Source organism: Lissotriton helveticus, chromosome 3_1 (genome assembly GCF_964261635.1).
Source record: "Lissotriton helveticus chromosome 3_1, aLisHel1.1, whole genome shotgun sequence".
NCBI lineage: Eukaryota > Metazoa > Chordata > Amphibia > Caudata > Salamandridae > Lissotriton > Lissotriton helveticus.
This window is the reverse complement of record NC_136061.1, coordinates 1,200,729,697-1,200,742,015: the sequence shown is the minus strand read 5'-3', so window position 1 is coordinate 1,200,742,015 and position 12,319 is coordinate 1,200,729,697. Positions and strand designations below refer to the sequence as shown.

The window sequence follows — 12,319 nt, the reverse complement described above, 5'->3', positions numbered from 1 at the left end:
TCTATCCGAAGCCACCCCACTCCACCATACTCTAGTCTACCCCATTCCAATCTAGCCCACACCAACCCATTCAAATCTAACCCATACTAATCTACCCTACACTACTACTGTACCCCATTCCACTCCAATCTACCTTACTCCACTCCAATCTACCCAACTCACCTTCAATCTACCCCACTCCAATCTATCCCATTCCAATCTACTCTACTCCAATGTATCCCACTCCACTCTAATCTATCCCACTCTACTCCAGTCTACCCCACTTCACCCCAAGCTAACCCCTCCACTCTTCCCCAGTCTACCCCACTCTATTCCACTCCAATGTCCGCTCCAATCTATCCAACTCCACTCCAATCAACCATAAACTACCCCACACCAATCTGCCAAATCTACCCCAATCCAATCCACCAAAATCTACCCCACTCCCTTCTACACCACTCCACACCTCTTCAATCTAATACACTATACTCAACCCCAATCTACCCATTTCACTTTACTCCAATCTACCCACTCCACTAAAATCTACTCCACTCTACTTCATTCTATGCTACGCTAATCCACCCTATCTACACCACTCCAATCTACCTCGACCCACTCCAATTTACCACACTCCACTTCAAGCTACCCCACTCCAATCTATCATAATCTACCACAATCCACTCTGCCTCAATCTACCCCACTCCAGCTCACTCCAATATACCCCTCTCCACCAAATCTACCACACTCCAATCAAATCTATCCCGCTCCACCCCAGTCTATCCCACTCTACTTCTATCTACCCCAGTCTACTCCAATCACCCTCAATCCACTCCAACCTACCCCAATTCGCTCCACTCCAATCTACACCAGTCCACCCCACTCTTCTCCAATCTACCCCACCCACCTTCAATCTACCCTACTCCACTCTAATCTACTCACTCCACTCCACTCTACTCTAATCCACCCTAGCTAACCCAGTCCAATCCACCCTAATCTATACCTCACTCCACTTCACTACAATCTACCCCACTCCACTCAAATCTACCCCCACTCCACTCCAATCTACTCGACTCCAATCGATCCCAATCCACCCACTCCACCATACTCTAGTCTACCCCATCCCAATCTAGTTCACACCAACCCATTCAAATCTAACCCATACCAATCTACTCTACACTACTACTTAACCCCATTCCACTCCAATCTACCTTACTCCACTCCAATCTACACAACTCAACTTCAATCTACCCAACTCCAGTCGATTCCATTCCAATCTACCCTACTCCAATGTATCCCTCTCCACTTTACTCCGGTCTACCCCACTCCACCCCAATCCACCCCAGTCTACTACAATCCACCCCAATTCGCTCCACTCCAATATACCCCAGTCCACCCCACTCTTCTCCAATCTACACCACTCCACTTCACCGTAGTCTATCCCAATCCTCTCCGCCCTAATCTGTCCCATTCTACTCCAATCTACCCCAATCCACTCCACTCTACCCATACACTCTTCCCCAATCTACCACACTTCCCTCTATCCCACTCTACCCCACTGCACTCCAATCTCTGCTCCAATCTATCCAACTCCAATCCAATCTACCATAAACTACACCTCTCTAATCTGCCACAATCTACCTCACTCCAATGTACCACAATCTACCCCACTCCACTCTACCTCACACCACTTTAATATACTCCACTACACTCTACCCCACTCCACTTTACTCCAATTTACTCCACTCAAATCTACCCCAATCCACTCCAATCTAACCCAATCTATTCTACTCCAATCTATCCCAATTCACCCCACTGCAGTCTACCCTATCCCAATTTAGCCCACACCATTCCAATCTAACAAATCCCAATCTACCCCACAATACTCTACCCCGCTCCAATCTACCCTACTCCACTCCAATATTTCCCATTCACCTTAAATCTTCCCCACTCAAATCTATCCCACTCCATTCTACCCCACTTAACTCTAATCTACCTCACTTCACTCCATTCTACGCTACTCTAATCCACCCTATCTACCCCAGTCCAATCTACCTCATCCCACTCCAATTTACCCCACTACGCTCCACGCTACCCCACTCTACTTCACTCCACTCCAATCTCCACTCCAATCTATCCAACTCCACTGCAATCTACCATAAACAACCCCACTCTAATCTGCCACAATCTACCCCACTCCAATCCACAACAATCTACCCCACTCCCCTCTACCCCACTCCACATCTCTTCAATCTACCTTACTACACTCTACCTCACTCCACGTCACTCCAATCTACCCCACTCCACTCCACGCAAATCTACCCCACTCCACTCCAATCTAACCCAATCTACTCCACTCCAATCTATCCCAATCCACCCACTCCACCCTACTCCAGTCTACCCCATCCCAATCTAGCCCACACCACTCCATTCAAATCTAACCCATACCAATCTACCCTACACTACTACTGTACCCCACTCCACTCCAATCTGCCCTACTCCACTCCAATCTACCCAACTCACCTTCAATCTACCCAACTCCAATCTATCCCATTCAAATCTACTCCACTCCAATCTATCCCATTCCACTCTAATCTAACCCACTATACTCCAGTCTTCCCCACTCCACTCTTCCTCAGTCTACTTCAAACCAACCCAATCCACTCCAACCTACTCGAATTTGCTCCACTCCAATATACCCCAGTCCACCCCACTCTTCTCTAATTTACCCTACTTCACTCCACCGTAATCTATACCACTCGTCTCCACCCTAATCCACCGCATTATACTCCAATCTACCCCAATCCGCTCCACTCTACAGCTCCACTCTTCCCCAATCTACTGCACTTCCCTCTACCCCACTGCACTCCAATCTCTGCTCCAATCTATCCAACTCCAATCTATGATAAACTACCCCACTTCAATCTGTCACTGTCTACCCCACTCCAATGTACCACAATCTACCCCACTCCACACCTCTTCAATTTACCCCACTACACTCTACTACAATCTACCCACTCCACTTCACTCTAATCTACTCCACTCAAATCTACCCCAATCCACTGCAATCTAACCCAATGTATTCTACTCCAATCCATCCCAATCAACCCCACTCCACCCTACTCCAGTCTACCCTATCCCAATTTAGCCCACCCCACCCCATTTCAATCTAACCCATTCCAATCTGCCCCACACTACTCTACCCCACTCCACTACCCTATCCCAATTTAGCCCACCCCATTCCAATCTGACCCATTCCAATCTGCCCCACACTACTCTACCCCGCTCCACTCCAATCTACCCTACTCCACTCCAATCTACTCCACTCTAATCTATCCCACTCCAATCTACCCACTCCACTCTATTCTACCCCACTTCACTCCATTCTACGCTACTCTAATCCACCCTACCCATCCTAGTCCAATCTACCTCATCCCACTCCAATTTACCCCACTCCGCTCCACTCTACCACAATATGTCACACTCTAATCTACCACAATCGACCCCACTCCAGTTCACTCTAATCCATCTCACTCCAATCTACCCCACTCTACCAAATCTACCCCAATCCATCCAGTCTACCACACTCTACTGCAGTCTACCGCACTCCACTCCAGTCTACCCCACTCCATTTCAATCTACCCCAATCCACTCCAACCTATCCCAATTCACTCAACTTCAACCTACCACAGTCCACCCCTTCACTCTTCCCCAGTCTACCCCACTCCACTCCTATCTACCCCAATACACCACTATCCATCCCAATCTACCCCACTCCAATTGACCCCACTCCACTCCAGTCTAACCGAGTCAATCTACTCCACTCAAATCTATCACTCCAATATGCTCAACTCCAATCTACCCCACCCCACTCCACTCCAATCTACTCCAATCTACTCCAATCAACCCCACTCAACTAAACTCTACTCCACTCCTGTCTACCTTAAACTACTTCACTACAATCTACTACAATCTACCGCGCTCCAGTCTACTTCACTGTACCCCAATCTGCTCCACTCCAATCTACTCCAATCTACCCAATTCCACTCTACCCCTATCGACCCCTCTCAAGTCAACCCAAATCTATCCCACAACACACCATGCCACTAACTTTTAGCCATGCTGAACAGCAGCCACGCTGGTGTACAACATGGCTGAGGTGAATGCATTTACTGCCACTATCCTGATGTATGAAGCAAATTGTTTATTTCTCTGCCCATGGTATGGCTTCCGTACAGAAGTGTAAAGTGTGCACAGTCCTTCCCATTGTGTCATGATTCCAGTGCTAAATTTGAGCCAGTGGTTGCAGGTTGGGCACACTGCAGTCATTTGTGTGAACTGGAACTTACTTTTCCTTGTCAGTCATTGGCCCAGATCTGAAAAGAGAAAGTCTTAGAAGAGGGATGGGAAGACACAGAAATATGACGGTGAAGGTGAAAGCAGGGGTAAAAAACCTTAAAGAATGAGATTAAGAGGCAGGGAGTGTCTGCTGGTCGATTAAAGAGGAATGAGGTGGAATCAAGACTACTCAACGTTGGTATTCGCCCCCCCCCCCCCCCCACAAGTCCCGGCCACAGGCTTCTGAGCACTTTGGGCCACAGCCACAAAGAAAGGGTGGTGAGGCGGGTGGAGGAAACGCAGAAAGGGTTGCGTCACGCAGGGAGGGAAGTAGTAATAATATATTCATTTTAAAAAGAACTTACCTGAAGCCATTAGCCCCCTACCGTGTCACTCCTGCTCTCCTCTTCCTGGTCCCAGCAGCCTCTGGGACAGACTCCCATCCAATCACTGTGCTGCAGAGAAACACAGGAAGTGGGCTGAGCAGGCTGAAAAGATGCTCAGCTCAGGTCAGGGAGTCTGTGGGGTTTCTCCAGGATGACTCCTTAATGCAGCCAGGCTGGAGAAACCTAAGTGTGCATGTGTGTTTTGGTCAGCCTAGGACAGCCGGCAAAAACACCTATGTCCACTTAGGGAGTGCACGTAGAACTCCTCCTACCCCTCCCATGCCTCAGCCTGCCCCTCCCACCAGCGCAGGCTCACAGCCAGCAGTGAAAAATAAAACGATGACACAACATCGTTTTATTTTTCATTTGCTGGCTCTGAGCCAAGCAGTGGGGCGACACTACTCTACCAGTGCAGAGGAATGGCCGCCAATGGAAATTGCCATTGGCTACTTGCAGGAGCCTTTGTATGACAGGGTGGCTGCCTTCCACAGGCCCTGTGGCCCATGAACCTTTCAGGCATGTTGTGGGGTCCACGTTCAAGTAGCGCCAGCCCTCCAGCCTCTGTGGCTGAGGAGCCGAGCCTGGTGCACACAGGCTCTAGTCCTATGGAGCGAGCACTGTGCTGCAGACCATGGCCACGCCCAGTCATGCATATACTGTACTCTCAGAAAAAACAAGGGTGGCTGGGCCCAAAAGGGAAGGAGGGTAGGCAGGGCCACACTAATATGAACAGAAACAATTGCCTATGCCTCCGAGCTACTTAGAGTACACACTGATTTATGTACAAGTAAACCACAGTTTATTAGTTTACCCAAAAACAGTTTATGTTTTCAATTGTTACTCAATTTACAAAAAAAGGGGGGATATTCAGAAAAGACAGAGATAAGGCCACTATCAACCTCAAGTCTTAGCCATACACAATTTCAGAAAAACTGTTTATGCATATATACAGTGAAAAAACATGTGTTAGACATTATACAACAAGGAAACTATTATACCAACATGTATCGAACATTATGACAAAAAACAGGGGGTACTTTTACCATGAGAAAATATCACCATACATACATTTACGAAGCATGGACCACAAAACCTTATACATTTGAAAAATGATTTAGCCAACCATTATAAATGGAAAGGAAAAAAAATGTTTTCAACCAATTCAACTACCATGACCTGAACAAGAGACAATCAATTAAATATCAGGAATATTGCCCATTTCTGCATCATTAACATTGGCCAACTGGCCAGTGAACGTGAAAAAAAGGGGGGGGGTGCCGACGCGTTTCGAATCCTGATAAAAGACTTGCAGGATTCTCGTCAGGGCAGTATGAATCTAGTCCATGGGAACTGTTTGAAAAGAAGAACAAAACAGTTTATTTACTAAAAAGTGGGTCCTCAAGCCACTGCTCTCAGAACACTGCGAGTGACGGAATACTGCTAAAATAATAATAATATGCTTTGTGGGAACAAAGATACGATCAACTAATGTCCACTTGTGAGTCTTTCTAGGTACTCGATAAATATAACTAGGAGCCCCGTATATAATTATGTAAACAAACTACAATCATGGCGGGCTTCACCATGAACATAAATGATGTGTTACTTCTGCCGGCACTATTAAGATCGGTTAAGTTATGACCTGACCGTATATTAGAAATATACTTAACAAATGTGGTGTTGTTTGTACATTGAGACGAAATTTCTAAATCTCCAGTTTAGCGGCGTAAGAATGTCTACGATCTGCACGCCGCGTTGAAATAAAACTACAAACATGGCGGATTTAGATGCCGAGGAGCCGGCAATTGCACACACCGGTAAAGCATTTATAATCGAGCTACAATTAACGATGATATATAAGCATGGTAGCATGAGCAAAGCCCCATCTTACTCGAACCAGGGAGGACGAGAAGGCTGGGCTTTGCCACGGACGTTGACAGGTGAGGAAATAACCCCCGGGAGTTGCTTTTGTTTATTCAAACGGTCGTATTGGTTCTGTAAAGACTTGCTCGATCGGCTGCACTGTATTTGTATGCACCGAAATTGTTAGGTGGGACCAACCCGGGAGGGGTGGTGTACAACCTAGAAGGGGCGAGTCTGCTTCGTGAAAATACCGCCGGAGTCGGCTATGTCTTAATGTAATCTCGGAATAGACGAGTAGGAACTGACGACATTGGATTAGTAGCTCTGAGTAATTGCAGGATTTAAACTGTTTGTTATGGAGTGAGGAGGCATAACCTCATATACATAAAAAATGGATCTAAGTGGATTTATAATGCGATAGCAGCTTTGAGCAATAACGGGATTCAAGCTGCTTTGTATGGAACTTAGGAGATAGTACCTAGCAAATAAAAAATGCACGTAAGTTGATTGATGCTCTGTCTGCTAGTCATGACAAGGGTGCAATAGTCATACATGCATCTTAAAAATGTCACTTGAAGTCAACGAACATGACATTTTTGTTGTGGAGCTTTAACTGAAACATAGACGGCGTTAAGCTCACGGGGTCATTTCTGAGTAGTGCTGGTGCAAAATAACATCAGGGTGTTGCACAGCTGACTCGGAAATGGTCTTTCATTGAATAGATCTTTAAAATGCTAACTTAAATATGTTTAGGCTTAATATAAGAGAAGTGACATTGAGTACTATATATGTTTTCATAGGTGCCCCTAAAAGATAATCCTGGGATACTTGTATAACGAATACAGAGGGGGCTAAAGTTAAACAAACCCCTAGAACATCAACGGCTAAATAAATCCACCATCTGAGGTCGCAAACATTCATCAACAACGTGTAAATGGACTAACAAAAACCTTAAGTAAGTGTCCTATATATGTCATACTATACACAATTTTAAAAGGAGTAATATATGTATTCTGAAAAGGACAATTGTGTCTTTTTATGCAGACTGACTGAAAAAATAGAGGACCAATTAATGACCCACTGCTGATAGTCAGGAGGCGTGGAATTCAACACAGACAGTCATTAGTAAGTGAGGAATAACCTGTTATTGCATGAACAGACTAAGAGATGTGATGGATCACTCCTTGAGATACCTATTTTTGTCCTCTGCGCAGATAGTCCTAATGAATAGAAACTAGGAGTGGCGATCAACAGCGCTCACAATAGAAGGGATATTACCCTGGTACCCGTGTATAAAGCATTATATGAAGTAAGACCATCTATCTCAATAAGCCCAATAGTGTTAATGATAGAGTACTGTATGTATAGAATAGAGACTAACTGTATGTATTTCACTTCTAGAAAGAAGATATGCTGATTTTAATTAATAGTGTCCTGAGGAAGGTGTTATAACAAAAAAAGAAGCACCGAAACGCGTCGACAGAAGGATTATTAAAGATTGTGTAATTAATTGTATTATTTATTGGTAATGTTTTGTTCCATTACAAATGGAATACATATATGTGATTTTATTTATATTTGAAAATGCGTCTCTATTGTGATAAATTTTAATAAAAAAGCTGTTTTTGATAAACATACAGGAAAATATTTCATTAATACATGAATTTATGGGCTGAGAAATATTGTTATTGGGTCAAAACAAAATTGATAGATCGTTTCTTGCGAGAACACTTAGAAGTCGAACACACAGAAAGGAACCCCCCCCTTTTTTTTTGAGTATTGCTATATTTCCCGGTCCTTTCTGGGTTGATTAGGGAAAACTCTCTCTTTTTTAGAGCAAGTCAGTGAGACCATTGTGCCACGGGAAGCAAATACCTGATAACAACAATAGTGAGGCTTGCTACAGGAGGGCGTGGTTAAATAGGGCGTACGGGGGTAACCGGGGAGGCGATGTGCCCCCACGGTAAATGAGCCCGCACGCGCACTCCTTCAGGAGGGCGTGGTTTAGTGATAAGGATCTAACACCAGTTATTGACCTTGCCGTAGGCCCAAATAGGTACGCAGAAAATTAACTATTGTATAATGTGAATTGATAAGTTAGTTTCGGATAGGAAATACCTTGTACTAGGAATATGTTAAGGTTAGCCATCTGAATACCTGTATATATCAATTGTAACGATTTCTGTGAAATTGTGCAAATATTGTTTATTTCAATTTTGATTTATTTTGTATGTTTTAATAAATATGGCAGGGGGGTCGAAAGATCCCCCGCCTTCCAAAGAAAGCCCTCTCACGTCCTATTAATAATGTTATGATGGTTAACGGAAGGGTGGGGGTCCTCCGGCAGTCCCTGGCCATATGGAAAGGCGGGGCCGACATTGGCCCCGCCGCACTTATGGCAGGGAGCACCGGCCCAAACTCGCCCCGGGTTCCCCGGTGACCCGGAAGTGATTGAATCACTTCCGGGCCACGAAGGGAACCAAGGCCAGGCCGGTTAGATCCGGCCTGGCCTGCGAAGGGTTAAAAGGCCGTGCAGCGAGGGAGTCGGCCTATTTGACTCCTGCCCGCCATGGCCTGCCCCTTCCAGCCTCTAGGAGGCTGTAATTAATTTTCCCATCCACCTTCCCCTAAAGCAGATATTTGTTATTGTGTGTTATGAAGGTTTTCATAATTTGGGTTACAAGTGTTTATGTATGACAAAGTGTCTGATTAACACGTTTTGTTCCTTAGAACTTTCTTCCGTTTTCAGGTCATCAATCATCGTATTTATTACTATGCCTTGGTCAGGCGGTCAGGTCATGATTGGTGAGCAGTTAATTTAAGATCCTTAGGGGGGCGGCGCCATTCTCGAATGGGGTCGCCCAAAGGGAGAGACAAGTGTTCTCTCATAGAACTCCTGGGGCAGGTACAGCCTGTTGGGTACATGGGTGCGGGGGAGACAGTCACGCTTTCTCTAGGATGTTTGGCCACCCTGCACGTGCACAATGACGCCAGTAAACGCTGCAGAGATGCAAGGGCCCCCTTTAATGGAGTTAATGGAGCGTCCGGGGGGCCAATGTACCCTCATGGTAAGCGGGCCCTCTGCGCATGCGCACTTCGACAGAAGGACGTGGTTAATAGGGCGTACGGTGGTAACTGGGAGGGGATGTGCCCCCACAGTAAACGGGCCCTCCTGCGCACACGCACTCCTTCAGCAGGGCGTGGTTTAGTGATAAGGATCTGACACCAGTTATTGACCTTGCCGTAGGCCCAAATAGGTACGCAGAAAATTAACTATTGTATAATGTGAATTGATATGTTAGTTTCGGATAGGAAATACCTTGTACTAGAAATATGTTAAGGTTAGCCATCTGAATACCTGTATATATCAATTGTAACATTTTCTGCGAAATTGTGTAAATATTGTTTATTTCAATTTTGATTTATTTTGTATGTTTTAATAAATACGGCGGGGGGGGGGGTCGAAAGATCCCCCGCCTTCCAAAGAAAGCCCTCTCACGTCCTGTTAATAATGTTATGTTGGTTAACGGAAGGGTGGGGGTAAACCGGCAGTCGCTGGCCATATGTCTAACGCGCCGCCAGGAGTCAAACACTGAAAGACAAAACAACAAAGTCCGGCCTCTGCCGTCACTCAAACTGCAGGGGTCTGCACCCCGTTCGCATGTGGCTCAGAAGTCTGGGCATTAGTGTTAAATTTAACTGCTGATCGTGAACTGTACGTTGACCAAAGGTTTCCGAAAATCCGGAAATAAGTGGTTAAAATACCCACACGCCACACCGACTATTTACTCTTTGAAGCCCAACTGACACCTTTTCCTGTAATCGTCTCAAAAACTAGAGAGGAGTTTGTTTCACCATACAAAAAAATCTGTTCATAGTACATTTCTAACTTCATATCAAGCTTAGTGTAAACCTGTTCAATGCTTTATTTACGGATTGAAGAACGAAAATCCCTATTAGTCTTAAAAACCATGGGCAGTGCTCAATTTTGGAGACCCGCTCTTATTTTTATACGTCAGACAATTCCCTGGAGTACCAGAGCGAAAAGTATATACATTACAGGAGAAATAAACAGGAAGAGAAAAACGGAGAAAAAAACCGTCACAAAAGGAGACAGCTGGCAGCAACCTGCAAGAGTGAGATTAGTGGCCGGGGAGTGTCTGGCAACCAAAAAAAGCCCCGAGGTGGATTCCGGACTACACAGCTTTGGTATTCGTCGCTGGGACATTTTATAGCGCCGCCCACGGATGTGTGAGCAGCGCTTTGGGCACGAGCACTTATTATTTTACAAAGAAAGCCCTGGAAATGGGAACCCTTTGGGTCTATCACATGTGGCCTAACGGCTAGAGCGAGGGAAACCAGGCTCGAGTGTCGGCTGGGACGCTTAACGTTCTGTGATTCTGGGCAAATCACGTAATTTCCCCGCACCTAACTAAAAGGAGCGTGCCCGCCTGTAACGCAAGGTGCTCATGTAAATCGCTCGGATACCCTCGGGTCGTGTTCGCGCTAATGAAAACAACAAAAAGAACCTAAACTTAGATCAAGTATATGAAATATAATTGAAACAGTCTAAGGTGGATGGGACAAACATTTACCGAATTGAATGCGAATTTAGTGTATGCAGGGCTATTAGCAAAACCAAAAGCGCTTTCTATGTAAATAGTCACTGAACCAAAATCATAGAGCTGAAAAATGTACTTGTACGACTTTTCTGTTCAAACAGTTCTGTAGCTCGAACACGTGGTCAAGGATTTTTTAAAATGAATTAACACTTTAAATACTCTGCACTACAGAGTGAGTTGTATTAAGAGTTCTCGTTTCTTACACCCCGAAAGTATAATCATATGAGTTGACACTGAAACCTGTGACCTTCGAGCTTCCACTCACTTCTCTGCAACGGTGGCTGAACCCACTGAGCTTTCCTACATACACCACATGCATCTTTCTTCTCACAGGGCTGCTCTCACTTTTCTGTTTTGATGGGCTCAAGAAACAGATGAAAAAACATATGAGCGTTAAGAAATTGTTTTCAGATGAGTGAAACCAGCTAGTCAAATATTGTATGAAAAATAAAGATAAACAAACAGACACACACACATTTCGAGCCTACCCGAGAAAGGAACCTTGCGCAATTCACCAGTCATGTTTGCAAATAAACATGCTCTAAATGCAGAACTTACCGTGGAGAAGGCGTCTCAAGGTGTGTCTCTGAACACCGGTGCCGCGGACGTTTTATATCATTTCAGCCAGTGGCTTTCGGTTTCATTTCTCTGTAAATTGTAGATTTTTTTTTAAAAAGGCATGAACAATTTCCTTCCTTTGGCAGGAGGGTGGGTCTGTTAAATTTCACATTTAACTAAGCAGATGCCAATGTTCTAGTAAACCCTTCTAGCTTCATGGAGAATAAAAAAAATAGCACTCGGAAAGTTTTGGAAAGCCCCTGTGAGAATAGGGGCCATGTTCTTGCACATTTCCTGATTGTTTATATTGCGCAAACTTGCTGCTTATTGTGTAGGGGTAGAGTCTGTGAATTTTGCTCCAAGTCAGACCTATGCCAAATAAAGGTTCTTGAAAGCAGCAGGCTCATGGAAGTTTTTCCTTTCTACTCAGTTCTACATTCCATTGAAAGCGGATGTTACCGTGTTAGGTGCTCACTGCATAGTTCTTCGGAGCGCTATATCTTTTAGGCACTACACCCATTAGAGCACACATCGCAGGGAAACTAAGCTGGACGAGGAACTCATAGCAATCCAAGA

General features: G+C 45.0%; 1 long non-coding RNA gene across 1 annotated transcript in view; it reads right to left on the bottom strand.

Moving 5' to 3' along the window:
• The window catches only part of LOC144823372 (uncharacterized), a 42,377-nt gene extending 30,525 nt beyond the window's left edge, over positions 1-11,852 (bottom strand). The window contains exon 1 of the long non-coding RNA XR_013608776.1: positions 11,744-11,852. This is a non-coding gene — a long non-coding RNA (uncharacterized LOC144823372). The remainder of the gene's footprint in view (positions 1-11,743) is intronic.
• Positions 11,853-12,319: the final 467 nt, after the last annotated feature.